The 11,000-nt window shown below is 51.9% G+C and overlaps 27 non-coding genes and 1 pseudogene across 27 annotated transcripts; 6 read left to right on the top strand and 22 right to left on the bottom strand.

Annotated features, from left to right (window-relative positions):
• On the bottom strand, positions 1 to 98 carry LOC131451620 (5S ribosomal RNA; annotated as a pseudogene; the record flags this gene model as incomplete).
• A 296-nt stretch (positions 99 to 394) lies between these two features.
• Positions 395 to 513, bottom strand: LOC131451570 (5S ribosomal RNA). Its single transcript, XR_009236421.1, has one exon. It is a non-coding gene; the product is annotated as a 5S ribosomal RNA (ribosomal RNA).
• A 296-nt stretch (positions 514 to 809) lies between these two features.
• On the bottom strand, positions 810 to 928 carry LOC131451587 (5S ribosomal RNA). The gene has a single exon (XR_009236437.1). It is a non-coding gene; the product is annotated as a 5S ribosomal RNA (ribosomal RNA).
• Positions 929 to 1,236: 308 nt separating this feature from the next.
• LOC131451641 (U2 spliceosomal RNA) lies at positions 1,237 to 1,429 on the top strand. Its single transcript, XR_009236487.1, has one exon. It is a non-coding gene; the product is annotated as a U2 spliceosomal RNA (small nuclear RNA).
• A 124-nt stretch (positions 1,430 to 1,553) lies between these two features.
• LOC131451591 (5S ribosomal RNA) lies at positions 1,554 to 1,672 on the bottom strand. The gene has a single exon (XR_009236441.1). It is a non-coding gene; the product is annotated as a 5S ribosomal RNA (ribosomal RNA).
• A 296-nt stretch (positions 1,673 to 1,968) lies between these two features.
• Positions 1,969 to 2,087, bottom strand: LOC131451569 (5S ribosomal RNA). The gene has a single exon (XR_009236420.1). It is a non-coding gene; the product is annotated as a 5S ribosomal RNA (ribosomal RNA).
• Positions 2,088 to 2,395: 308 nt separating this feature from the next.
• LOC131451668 (U2 spliceosomal RNA) lies at positions 2,396 to 2,588 on the top strand. The gene has a single exon (XR_009236513.1). It is a non-coding gene; the product is annotated as a U2 spliceosomal RNA (small nuclear RNA).
• Positions 2,589 to 2,712: 124 nt separating this feature from the next.
• LOC131451568 (5S ribosomal RNA) lies at positions 2,713 to 2,831 on the bottom strand. Its single transcript, XR_009236419.1, has one exon. It is a non-coding gene; the product is annotated as a 5S ribosomal RNA (ribosomal RNA).
• A 296-nt stretch (positions 2,832 to 3,127) lies between these two features.
• Positions 3,128 to 3,246, bottom strand: LOC131451567 (5S ribosomal RNA). Its single transcript, XR_009236418.1, has one exon. It is a non-coding gene; the product is annotated as a 5S ribosomal RNA (ribosomal RNA).
• A 296-nt stretch (positions 3,247 to 3,542) lies between these two features.
• LOC131451571 (5S ribosomal RNA) lies at positions 3,543 to 3,661 on the bottom strand. Its single transcript, XR_009236422.1, has one exon. It is a non-coding gene; the product is annotated as a 5S ribosomal RNA (ribosomal RNA).
• A 296-nt stretch (positions 3,662 to 3,957) lies between these two features.
• On the bottom strand, positions 3,958 to 4,076 carry LOC131451566 (5S ribosomal RNA). The gene has a single exon (XR_009236417.1). It is a non-coding gene; the product is annotated as a 5S ribosomal RNA (ribosomal RNA).
• Positions 4,077 to 4,384: 308 nt separating this feature from the next.
• LOC131451667 (U2 spliceosomal RNA) lies at positions 4,385 to 4,577 on the top strand. The gene has a single exon (XR_009236512.1). It is a non-coding gene; the product is annotated as a U2 spliceosomal RNA (small nuclear RNA).
• A 124-nt stretch (positions 4,578 to 4,701) lies between these two features.
• LOC131451564 (5S ribosomal RNA) lies at positions 4,702 to 4,820 on the bottom strand. Its single transcript, XR_009236415.1, has one exon. It is a non-coding gene; the product is annotated as a 5S ribosomal RNA (ribosomal RNA).
• A 296-nt stretch (positions 4,821 to 5,116) lies between these two features.
• LOC131451573 (5S ribosomal RNA) lies at positions 5,117 to 5,235 on the bottom strand. The gene has a single exon (XR_009236424.1). It is a non-coding gene; the product is annotated as a 5S ribosomal RNA (ribosomal RNA).
• Positions 5,236 to 5,531: 296 nt separating this feature from the next.
• Positions 5,532 to 5,650, bottom strand: LOC131451547 (5S ribosomal RNA). The gene has a single exon (XR_009236399.1). It is a non-coding gene; the product is annotated as a 5S ribosomal RNA (ribosomal RNA).
• A 296-nt stretch (positions 5,651 to 5,946) lies between these two features.
• Positions 5,947 to 6,065, bottom strand: LOC131451572 (5S ribosomal RNA). The gene has a single exon (XR_009236423.1). It is a non-coding gene; the product is annotated as a 5S ribosomal RNA (ribosomal RNA).
• Positions 6,066 to 6,361: 296 nt separating this feature from the next.
• On the bottom strand, positions 6,362 to 6,480 carry LOC131451563 (5S ribosomal RNA). The gene has a single exon (XR_009236414.1). It is a non-coding gene; the product is annotated as a 5S ribosomal RNA (ribosomal RNA).
• Positions 6,481 to 6,776: 296 nt separating this feature from the next.
• LOC131451611 (5S ribosomal RNA) lies at positions 6,777 to 6,895 on the bottom strand. The gene has a single exon (XR_009236459.1). It is a non-coding gene; the product is annotated as a 5S ribosomal RNA (ribosomal RNA).
• Positions 6,896 to 7,203: 308 nt separating this feature from the next.
• On the top strand, positions 7,204 to 7,396 carry LOC131451640 (U2 spliceosomal RNA). Its single transcript, XR_009236486.1, has one exon. It is a non-coding gene; the product is annotated as a U2 spliceosomal RNA (small nuclear RNA).
• Positions 7,397 to 7,520: 124 nt separating this feature from the next.
• On the bottom strand, positions 7,521 to 7,639 carry LOC131451616 (5S ribosomal RNA). Its single transcript, XR_009236464.1, has one exon. It is a non-coding gene; the product is annotated as a 5S ribosomal RNA (ribosomal RNA).
• Positions 7,640 to 7,935: 296 nt separating this feature from the next.
• LOC131451562 (5S ribosomal RNA) lies at positions 7,936 to 8,054 on the bottom strand. The gene has a single exon (XR_009236413.1). It is a non-coding gene; the product is annotated as a 5S ribosomal RNA (ribosomal RNA).
• Positions 8,055 to 8,350: 296 nt separating this feature from the next.
• Positions 8,351 to 8,469, bottom strand: LOC131451614 (5S ribosomal RNA). Its single transcript, XR_009236462.1, has one exon. It is a non-coding gene; the product is annotated as a 5S ribosomal RNA (ribosomal RNA).
• A 296-nt stretch (positions 8,470 to 8,765) lies between these two features.
• Positions 8,766 to 8,884, bottom strand: LOC131451575 (5S ribosomal RNA). Its single transcript, XR_009236426.1, has one exon. It is a non-coding gene; the product is annotated as a 5S ribosomal RNA (ribosomal RNA).
• Positions 8,885 to 9,192: 308 nt separating this feature from the next.
• Positions 9,193 to 9,385, top strand: LOC131451639 (U2 spliceosomal RNA). The gene has a single exon (XR_009236485.1). It is a non-coding gene; the product is annotated as a U2 spliceosomal RNA (small nuclear RNA).
• A 124-nt stretch (positions 9,386 to 9,509) lies between these two features.
• Positions 9,510 to 9,628, bottom strand: LOC131451561 (5S ribosomal RNA). The gene has a single exon (XR_009236412.1). It is a non-coding gene; the product is annotated as a 5S ribosomal RNA (ribosomal RNA).
• Positions 9,629 to 9,936: 308 nt separating this feature from the next.
• Positions 9,937 to 10,129, top strand: LOC131451638 (U2 spliceosomal RNA). The gene has a single exon (XR_009236484.1). It is a non-coding gene; the product is annotated as a U2 spliceosomal RNA (small nuclear RNA).
• Positions 10,130 to 10,253: 124 nt separating this feature from the next.
• On the bottom strand, positions 10,254 to 10,372 carry LOC131451613 (5S ribosomal RNA). The gene has a single exon (XR_009236461.1). It is a non-coding gene; the product is annotated as a 5S ribosomal RNA (ribosomal RNA).
• A 296-nt stretch (positions 10,373 to 10,668) lies between these two features.
• LOC131451574 (5S ribosomal RNA) lies at positions 10,669 to 10,787 on the bottom strand. The gene has a single exon (XR_009236425.1). It is a non-coding gene; the product is annotated as a 5S ribosomal RNA (ribosomal RNA).
• Between the last annotated feature and the right edge of the window lie 213 nt (positions 10,788 to 11,000).

Below are 11,000 nucleotides of genomic sequence, written 5' to 3'. Positions count from 1 at the left end.
CCACGCGGTCTCCCATCCAAGTACTAACCAGGCCCGACCCTGCTTAGCTTCCGAGATCAGACGAGATCGGGCGTGCTCAGGGTGGTATGGCCGTAAGCCGACGGGCTGGGGACACAGACTCCTTTTATAGACTAGGCAAGGCCCCCTGCTCGTGGAGGAGCTCAAAAGTCAGCCTTTCGAACACACTGCACATGAGCCTTTATCTCCACTACCTGCTACACTCTATTCCAGTATTAGGAAGCTACACCGAGATGGGTAAGCTGCTCCCCATCTCCAAGCTTCTCACATGCTTGCAGAGCGACATCCAAGGCTGAAACTAGAAGGACGTTAACGTGTGCCCGTGCGTCAACGTAATTGCAAGCCCATGTTTCTTGTAAGGAAGCAGCAGTGTAAAAGCTTACAGCACCTGGTATTCCCAGGCGGTCTCCCATCCAAGTACTAACCAGGCCCGACCCTGCTTAGCTTCCGAGATCAGACGAGATCGGGCGTGCTCAGGGTGGTATGGCCGTAAGCCGACGGGCTGGGGACACAGACTCCTTTTATAGACTAGGCAAGGCCCCCTGCTCGTGGAGGAGCTCAAAAGTCAGCCTTTCGAACACACTGCACTTGAGCCTTTATCTCCACTACCTGCTACACTCTATTCCAGTATTAGGAAGCTACACCGAGATGGGTAAGCTGCTCCCCATCTCCAAGCTTCTCACATGCTTGCAGAGCGACATCCAAGGCTGAAACTAGAAGGACGTTAACGTGTGCCCGTGCGTCAACGTAATTGCAAGCCCATGTTTCTTGTAAGGAAGCAGCAGTGTAAAAGCTTACAGCACCTGGTATTCCCAGGCGGTCTCCCATCCAAGTACTAACCAGGCCCAACCCTGCTTAGCTTCCGAGATCAGACGAGATTGGGCGTGCTCAGGGTGGTATGGCCGTAAGCCGACAGGCTGGGGACACAGACTCCTTTTATAGACTAGGCAAGGCCCCCTGCACGTGGAGGAGCTCAAAGGTCAGCCTTTCGAACGTTCAAGAGTTTAAGTTGTTTTTGGTGGGCTTTGCTGTATGGCTGCGCCCTTTGAGTGTGTCAAATGTCAAGCAGCTGTCCGTCAAGGCTCAGAGGTGCACTTAGATCACCTTGGGGCGGAGGTGATCAGCAGCAGCCTTTGTTATGCGCACTTAAAAAACATGGCACCACAACAAATAACTTGTGTGCCAAGATCTTGAGTTGGCCCCAGACACTTGTGGGCCATCGCTTCTCGGCCTTTTGGCTAAGATCAAGTGTAGTATCTGTTCTTATCAGTTTAATATCTGATATGTCCTCTATATGGGGATTAAATATTAAATGCATTTTTGAGCATTGGGAGGTGAAAACTGGGGCTTGCTCTCTTCACTCCTTGCATTGACCTGGCATTGCAGTGCCACCAGGAACGGTGCACCATTCTCTTTTTTCTGTGAAAACCAAAGCAAGGCTGGAACTAGAAGGACGTTAACGTGTGTCTGTGCCCGTGCCCGTGCGTCAACGTAATTGCAAGCCCATGTTTCTTGTAAGGAAGCAGCAGTGTAAAAGCTTTCAGCACCTGGTATTCCCAGGCGGTCTCCCATCCAAGTACTAACCAGGCCCGACCCTGCTTAGCTTCCGAGATCAGACGAGATCGGGCGTGCTCAGGGTGGTATGGCCGTAAGCCTACGGGCTGGGGACACAGACTCCTTTTATAGACTAGGCAAGGCCCCCTGCTCGTGGAGGAGCTCAAAAGTCAGCCTTTCGAACACACTGCACTTGAGCCTTTATCTCCACTACCTGCTACACTCTATTCCAGTATTAGGAAGCTACACCGAGATGGGTAAGCTGCTCCCCATCTCCAAGCTTCTCACATGCTTGCAGAGCGACATCCAAGGCTGAAACTAGAAGGACGTTAATGTGTGCCCGTGCGTCAACGTAATTGCAAGCCCATGTTTCTTGTAAGGAAGCAGCAGTGTAAAAGCTTACAGCACCTGGTATTCCCAGGCGGTCTCCCATCCAAGTACTAACCAGGCCCGACCCTGCTTAGCTTCCGAGATCAGACGAGATCGGGCGTGCTCAGGGTGGTATGGCCGTAAGCCGATGGGCTGGGGACACAGACTCCTTTTATAGACTAGGCAAGGCCCCCTGCTCGTGGAGGAGCTCAAAAGTCAGCCTTTCGAACGTTCAAGAGTTTAAGTTGTTTTTGGTGGGCTTTGCTGTATGGCCGCGCCCTTTGAGTGTGTCAAATGTCAAGCAGCTGTCCGTCAAGGCTCAGAGGTGCACTTAGATCACCTTGGGGCGGAGGTGATCAGCAGCAGCCTTTGTTATGCGCACTTAAAAAACATGGCACCACAACAAGTAACTTGTGTGCCAAGATCTTGAGTTGGCCCCAGACACTTGTGGGCCATCGCTTCTCGGCCTTTTGGCTAAGATCAAGTGTAGTATCTGTTCTTATCAGTCCAATATCTGATATGTCCTCTATATGGGGATTAAATATTAAATGCATTTTTGAGCATTGGGAGGTGAAAACTGGGACTTGCTCTCTTCACTCCTTGCATTGACCTGGCATTGCAGTGCCACCAGGAACGGTGCACCATTCTCTTTTTTCTGTGAAAACCAAAGCAAGGCTGGAACTAGAAGGACGTTAACGTGTGCCTGTGCCCGTGCCCGTGCGTCAACGTAATTGCAAGCCCATGTTTCTTGTAAGGAAGCAGCAGTGTAAAAGCTTACAGCACCTGGTATTCCCAGGCGGTCTCCCATCCAAGTACTAACCAGGCCCGACCCTGCTTAGCTTCCGAGATCAGACGAGATCGGGCGTGCTCAGGGTGGTATGGCCGTAAGCCGACGGGCTGGGGACACAGACTCCTTTTATAGACTACGCAAGGCCCCCTGCTCGTGGAGGAGCTCAAAAGTCAGCCTTTCGAACACACTGCACTTGAGCCTTTATCTCCACTACCTGCTACACTCTATTCCAGTATTAGGAAGCTACACCGAGATGGGTAAGCTGCTCCCCATCTCCAAGCTTCTCACATGCTTGCAGAGCGACATCCAAGGCTGAAACTAGAAGGACGTTAACGTGTGCCCGTGCGTCAAGGTAATTGCAAGCCCACGTTTCTTGTAAGGAAGCAGCAGTGTAAAAGCTTACAGCACCTGGTATTCCCAGGCGGTCTCCCATCCAAGTACTAACCAGGCCCGACCCTGCTTAGCTTCCGAGATCAGACGAGATCGGGCGTGCTCAGGGTGGTATGGCCGTAAGCCGACGGGCTGGGGACACAGACTCCTTTTATAGACTAGGCAAGGCCCCCTGCTCGTGGAGGAGCTCAAAAGTCAGCCTTTCGAACACACTGCACTTGAGCCTTTATCTCCACTACCTGCTACACTCTATTCCAGTATTAGGAAGCTACACCGAGATGGGTAAGCTGCTCCCCATCTCCAAGCTTCTCACATGCTTGCAGAGCAACATCCAAGGCTGAAACTAGAAGGACGTTAACGTGTGCCCGTGCGTCAACGTAATTGCAAGCCCATGTTTCTTGTAAGGAAGCAGCAGTGTAAAAGCTTACAGCACCTGGTGTTCCCAGGCGGTCTCCCATCCAAGTACTAACCAGGCCCGACCCTGCTTAGCTTCCGAGATCAGACGAGATCGGGCGTGCTCAGGGTGGTATGGCCGTAAGCCGACGGGCTGGGGACACAGACTCCTTTTATAGACTAGGCAAGGCCCCCTGCTCGTGGAGGAGATCAAAAGTCAGCCTTTCGAACACACTGCACTTGAGCCTTTATCTCCACTACCTGCTACACTCTATTCCAGTATTAGGAAGCTACACCGAGATGGGTAAGCTGCTCCCCATCTCCAAGCTTCTCACATGCTTGCAGAGCGACATCCAAGGCTGAAACTAGAAGGACGTTAATGTGTGCCCGTGCGTCAACGTAATTGCAAGCCCATGTTTCTTGTAAGGAAGCAGCAGTGTAAAAGCTTACAGCACCTGGTATTCCCAGGCGGTCTCCCATCCAAGTACTAACCAGGCCCGACCCTGCTTAGCTTCCGAGATCAGACGAGATCGGGCGTGCTCAGGGTGGTATGGCCGTAAGCCGATGGGCTGGGGACACAGACTCCTTTTATAGACTAGGCAAGGCCCCCTGCTCGTGGAGGAGCTCAAAAGTCAGCCTTTCGAACGTTCAAGAGTTTAAGTTGTTTTTGGTGGGCTTTGCTGTATGGCCGCGCCCTTTGAGTGTGTCAAATGTCAAGCAGCTGTCCGTCAAGGCTCAGAGGTGCACTTAGATCACCTTGGGGCGGAGGTGATCAGCAGCAGCCTTTGTTATGCGCACTTAAAAAACATGGCACCACAACAAGTAACTTGTGTGCCAAGATCTTGAGTTGGCCCCAGACACTTGTGGGCCATCGCTTCTCGGCCTTTTGGCTAAGATCAAGTGTAGTATCTGTTCTTATCAGTCCAATATCTGATATGTCCTCTATATGGGGATTAAATATTAAATGCATTTTTGAGCATTGGGAGGTGAAAACTGGGACTTGCTCTCTTCACTCCTTGCATTGACCTGGCATTGCAGTGCCACCAGGAACGGTGCACCATTCTCTTTTTTCTGTGAAAACCAAAGCAAGGCTGGAACTAGAAGGACGTTAACGTGTGCCTGTGCCCGTGCCCGTGCGTCAACGTAATTGCAAGCCCATGTTTCTTGTAAGGAAGCAGCAGTGTAAAAGCTTACAGCACCTGGTATTCCCAGGCGGTCTCCCATCCAAGTACTAACCAGGCCCGACCCTGCTTAGCTTCCGAGATCAGACGAGATCGGGCGTGCTCAGGGTGGTATGGCCGTAAGCCGACGGGCTGGGGACACAGACTCCTTTTATAGACTACGCAAGGCCCCCTGCTCGTGGAGGAGCTCAAAAGTCAGCCTTTCGAACACACTGCACTTGAGCCTTTATCTCCACTACCTGCTACACTCTATTCCAGTATTAGGAAGCTACACCGAGATGGGTAAGCTGCTCCCCATCTCCAAGCTTCTCACATGCTTGCAGAGCGACATCCAAGGCTGAAACTAGAAGGACGTTAACGTGTGCCCGTGCGTCAACGTAATTGCAAGCCCATGTTTCTTGTAAGGAAGCAGCAGTGTAAAAGCTTACAGCACCTGGTATTCCCACGCGGTCTCCCATCCAAGTACTAACCAGGCCCGACCCTGCTTAGCTTCCGAGATCAGACGAGATCGGGCGTGCTCAGGGTGGTATGGCCGTAAGCCGACGGGCTGGGGACACAGACTCCTTTTATAGACTAGGCAAGGCCCCCTGCTCGTGGAGGAGCTCAAAAGTCAGCCTTTCGAACACACTGCACTTGAGCCTTTATCTCCACTACCTGCTACACTCTATTCCAGTATTAGGAAGCTACACCGAGATGGGTAAGCTGCTCCCTATCTCCAAGCTTCTCACATGCTTGCAGAGCGACATCCAAGGCTGAAACTAGAAGGACGTTAACGTGTGCCCGTGCGTCAACGTAATTGCAAGCCCATGTTTCTTGTAAGGAAGCAGCAGTGTAAAAGCTTACAGCACCTGGTATTCCCAGGCGGTCTCCCATCCAAGTACTAACCAGGCCCAACCCTGCTTAGCTTCCGAGATCAGACGAGATCGGGCGTGCTCAGGGTGGTATGGCCGTAAGCCGACGGGCTGGGGACACAGACTCCTTTTATAGACTACGCAAGGCCCCCTGCTCGTGGAGGAGCTCAAAAGTCAGCCTTTCGAACACACTGCACTTGAGCCTTTATCTCCACTACCTGCTACACTCTATTCCAGTATTAGGAAGCTACACCGAGATGGGTAAGCTGCTCCCCATCTCCAAGCTTCTCACATGCTTGCAGAGCGACATCCAAGGCTGAAACTAGAAGGACGTTAACGTGTGCCCGTGCGTCAACGTAATTGCAAGCCCATGTTTCTTGTAAGGAAGCAGCAGTGTAAAAGCTTACAGCACCTGGTATTCCCACGCGGTCTCCCATCCAAGTACTAACCAGGCCCGACCCTGCTTAGCTTCCGAGATCAGACGAGATCGGGCGTGCTCAGGGTGGTATGGCCGTAAGCCGACGGGCTGGGGACACAGACTCCTTTTATAGACTAGGCAAGGCCCCCTGCTCGTGGAGGAGCTCAAAAGTCAGCCTTTCGAACACACTGCACATGAGCCTTTATCTCCACTACCTGCTACACTCTATTCCAGTATTAGGAAGCTACACCGAGATGGGTAAGCTGCTCCCCATCTCCAAGCTTCTCACATGCTTGCAGAGCGACATCCAAGGCTGAAACTAGAAGGACGTTAACGTGTGCCCGTGCGTCAACGTAATTGCAAGCCCATGTTTCTTGTAAGGAAGCAGCAGTGTAAAAGCTTACAGCACCTGGTATTCCCAGGCGGTCTCCCATCCAAGTACTAACCAGGCCCGACCCTGCTTAGCTTCCGAGATCAGACGAGATCGGGCGTGCTCAGGGTGGTATGGCCGTAAGCCGACGGGCTGGGGACACAGACTCCTTTTATAGACTAGGCAAGGCCCCCTGCTCGTGGAGGAGCTCAAAAGTCAGCCTTTCGAACACACTGCACTTGAGCCTTTATCTCCACTACCTGCTACACTCTATTCCAGTATTAGGAAGCTACACCGAGATGGGTAAGCTGCTCCCCATCTCCAAGCTTCTCACATGCTTGCAGAGCGACATCCAAGGCTGAAACTAGAAGGACGTTAACGTGTGCCCGTGCGTCAACGTAATTGCAAGCCCATGTTTCTTGTAAGGAAGCAGCAGTGTAAAAGCTTACAGCACCTGGTATTCCCAGGCGGTCTCCCATCCAAGTACTAACCAGGCCCGACCCTGCTTAGCTTCCGAGATCAGACGAGATTGGGCGTGCTCAGGGTGGTATGGCCGTAAGCCGACAGGCTGGGGACACAGACTCCTTTTATAGACTAGGCAAGGCCCCCTGCACGTGGAGGAGCTCAAAGGTCAGCCTTTCGAACGTTCAAGAGTTTAAGTTGTTTTTGGTGGGCTTTGCTGTATGGCTGCGCCCTTTGAGTGTGTCAAATGTCAAGCAGCTGTCCGTCAAGGCTCAGAGGTGCACTTAGATCACCTTGGGGCGGAGGTGATCAGCAGCAGCCTTTGTTATATGCACTTAAAAAACATGGCACCACAACAAATAACTTGTGTGCCAAGATCTTGAGTTGGCCCCAGACACTTGTGGGCCATCGCTTCTCGGCCTTTTGGCTAAGATCAAGTGTAGTATCTGTTCTTATCAGTTTAATATCTGATATGTCCTCTATATGGGGATTAAATATTAAATGCATTTTTGAGCATTGGGAGGTGAAAACTGGGGCTTGCTCTCTTCACTCCTTGCATTGACCTGGCATTGCAGTGCCACCAGGAACGGTGCACCATTCTCTTTTTTCTGTGAAAACCAAAGCAAGGCTGGAACTAGAAGGACGTTAACGTGTGCCTGTGCCCGTGCCCGTGCGTCAACGTAATTGCAAGCCCATGTTTCTTGTAAGGAAGCAGCAGTGTAAAAGCTTTCAGCACCTGGTATTCCCAGGCGGTCTCCCATCCAAGTACTAACCAGGCCGGACCCTGCTTAGCTTCCGAGATCAGACGAGATCGGGCGTGCTCAGGGTGGTATGGCCGTAAGCCTACGGGCTGGGGACACAGACTCCTTTTATAGACTAGGCAAGGCCCCCTGCTCGTGGAGGAGCTCAAAAGTCAGCCTTTCGAACACACTGCACTTGAGCCTTTATCTCCACTACCTGCTACACTCTATTCCAGTATTAGGAAGCTACACCGAGATGGGTAAGCTGCTCCCCATCTCCAAGCTTCTCACATGCTTGCAGAGCGACATCCAAGGCTGAAACTAGAAGGACGTTAACGTGTGCCCGTGCGTCAAGGTAATTGCAAGCCCATGTTTCTTGTAAGGAAGCAGCAGTGTAAAAGCTTACAGCACCTGGTATTCCCAGGCGGTCTCCCATCCAAGTACTAACCAGGCCCGACCCTGCTTAGCTTCCGAGATCAGACGAGATCGGGCGTGCTCAGGGTGGTATGGCCGTAAGCCGACGGGCTGGGGACACAGACTCCTTTTATAGACTAGGCAAGGCCCCCTGCTCGTGGAGGAGCTCAAAAGTCAGCCTTTCGAACACACTGCACTTGAGCCTTTATCTCCACTACCTGCTACACTCTATTCCAGTATTAGGAAGCTACACCGAGATGGGTAAGCTGCTCCCCATCTCCAAGCTTCTCACATGCTTGCAGAGCAACATCCAAGGCTGAAACTAGAAGGACGTTAACGTGTGCCCGTGCGTCAACGTAATTGCAAGCCCATGTTTCTTGTAAGGAAGCAGCAGTGTAAAAGCTTACAGCACCTGGTGTTCCCAGGCGGTCTCCCATCCAATTACTAACCAGGCCCGACCCTGCTTAGCTTCCGAGATCAGACGAGATCGGGCGTGCTCAGGGTGGTATGGCCGTAAGCCGACGGGCTGGGGACACAGACTCCTTTTATAGACTAGGCAAGGCCCCCTGCTCGTGGAGGAGCTCAAAAGTCAGCCTTTCGAACACACTGCACTTGAGCCTTTATCTCCACTACCTGCTACACTCTATTCCAGTATTAGAAAGCTACACCGAGATGGGTAAGCTGCTCCCCATCTCCAAGCTTCTCACATGCTTGCAGAGCGACATCCAAGGCTGAAACTAGAAGGACGTTAATGTGTGCCCGTGCGTCAACGTAATTGCAAGCCCATGTTTCTTGTAAGGAAGCAGCAGTGTAAAAGCTTACAGCACCTGGTATTCCCAGGCGGTCTCCCATCCAAGTACTAACCAGGCCCGACCCTGCTTAGCTTCCGAGATCAGACGAGATCGGGCGTGCTCAGGGTGGTATGGCCGTTAGCCGACGGGCTGGGGACACAGACTCCTTTTATAGACTAGGCAAGGCCCCCTGCACGTGGAGGAGCTCAAAGGTCAGCCTTTCGAACTTTCAAGAGTTTAAGTTGTTTTTGGTGGGCTTTGCTGTATGGCTGCGCCCTTTGAGTGTGTCAAATGTCAAGCAGCTGTCCGTCAAGGCTCAGAGGTGCACTTAGATCACCTTGGGGCGGAGGTGATCAGCAGCAGCCTTTGTTATGCGCACTTAAAAAACATGGCACCACAACAAATAACTTGTGTGCCAAGATCTTGAGTTGGCCCCAGACACTTGTGGGCCATCGCTTCTCGGCCTTTTGGCTAAGATCAAGTGTAGTATCTGTTCTTATCAGTTTAATATCTGATATGTCCTCTATATGGGGATTAAATATTAAATGCATTTTTGAGCATTGGGAGGTGAAAACTGGGGCTTGCTCTCTTCACTCCTTGCATTGACCTGGCATTGCAGTGCCACCAGGAACGGTGCACCATTCTCTTTTTTCTGTGAAAACCAAAGCAAGGCTGGAACTAGAAGGACGTTAACGTGTGCCTGTGCCCGTGCCCGTGCGTCAACGTAATTGCAAGCCCATGTTTCTTGTAAGGAAGCAGCAGTGTAAAAGCTTACAGCACCTGGTATTCCCAGGCGGTCTCCCATCCAAGTACTAACCAGGCCCGACCCTGCTTAGCTTCCGAGATCAGACGAGATCGGGCGTGCTCAGGGTGGTATGGCCGTAAGCCGATGGGCTGGGGACACAGACTCCTTTTATAGACTAGGCAAGGCCCCCTGCACGTGGAGGAGCTCAAAGGTCAGCCTTTCGAACGTTCAAGAGTTTAAGTTGTTTTTGGTGGGCTTTGCTGTATGGCCGCGCCCTTTGAGTGTGTCAAATGTCAAGCAGCTGTCCGTCAAGGCTCAGAGGTGCACTTAGATCACCTTGGGGCGGAGGTGATCAGCAGCAGCCTTTGTTATGCGCACTTAAAAAACATGGCACCACAACAAGTAACTTGTGTGCCAAGATCTTGAGTTGGCCCCAGACACTTGTGGGCCATCGCTTCTCGGCCTTTTGGCTAAGATCAAGTGTAGTATCTGTTCTTATCAGTTTAATATCTGATATGTCCTCTATATGGGGATTAAATATTAAATGCATTTTTGAGCATTGGGAGGTGAAAACTGGGGCTTGCTCTCTTCACTCCTTGCATTGACCTGGCATTGCAGTGCCACCAGGAACGGTGCACCATTCTCTTTTTTCTGTGAAAACCAAAGCAAGCCTGGAACTAGAAGGACGTTAACGTGTGCCTGTGCCCGTGCCCGTGCGTCAACGTAATTGCAAGCCCATGTTTCTTGTAAGGAAGCAGCAGTGTAAAAGCTTACAGCACCTGGTGTTCCCAGGCGGTCTCCCATCCAATTACTAACCAGGCCCGACCCTGCTTAGCTTCCGAGATCAGACGAGATCGGGCGTGCTCAGGGTGGTATGGCCGTAAGCCGACGGGCTGGGGACACAGACTCCTTTTATAGACTAGGCAAGGCCCCCTGCTCGTGGAGGAGCTCAAAAGTCAGCCTTTCGAACACACTGCACTTGAGCCTTTATCTCCACTACCTGCTACACTCTATTCCAGTATTAGGAAGCTACACCGAGATGGGTAAGCTGCTCCCCATCTCCAAGCTTCTCACATGCTTGCAGAGCGACATCCAAGGCTGAAACTAGAAGGACGTTAATGTGTGCCCGTGCGTCAACGTAATTGCAAGCCCATGTTTCTTGTAAGGAAGCAGCAGTGTAAAAGCTTACAGCACCTGGTATTCCCAGGCGGTCTCCCATCCAAGTACTAACCAGGCCCGACCCTGCTTAGCTTCCGAGATCAGACGAGATCGGGCGTGCTCAGGGTGGTATGGCCGTTAGCCGACGGGCTGGGGACACAGACTCCTTTTATAGACTAGGCAAGGCCCCCTGCACGTGGAGGAGCTCAAAGGTCAGCCTTTCGAACTTTCAAGAGTTTAAGTTGTTTTTGGTGGGCTTTGCTGTATGGCTGCGCCCTTTGAGTGTGTCAAATGTCAAGCAGCTGTCCGTCAAGGCTCAGAGGTGCACTTAGATCACCTTGGGGCGGAGGTGATCA

The sequence above is a fragment of the Solea solea genome, unplaced genomic scaffold, assembly GCF_958295425.1.
Source record: "Solea solea unplaced genomic scaffold, fSolSol10.1 scaffold_84, whole genome shotgun sequence".
In the NCBI taxonomy this organism is placed as follows: Eukaryota; Metazoa; Chordata; class Actinopteri; order Pleuronectiformes; family Soleidae; genus Solea; species Solea solea.
This window is presented reverse-complemented; position numbering and strand designations above follow the sequence as displayed.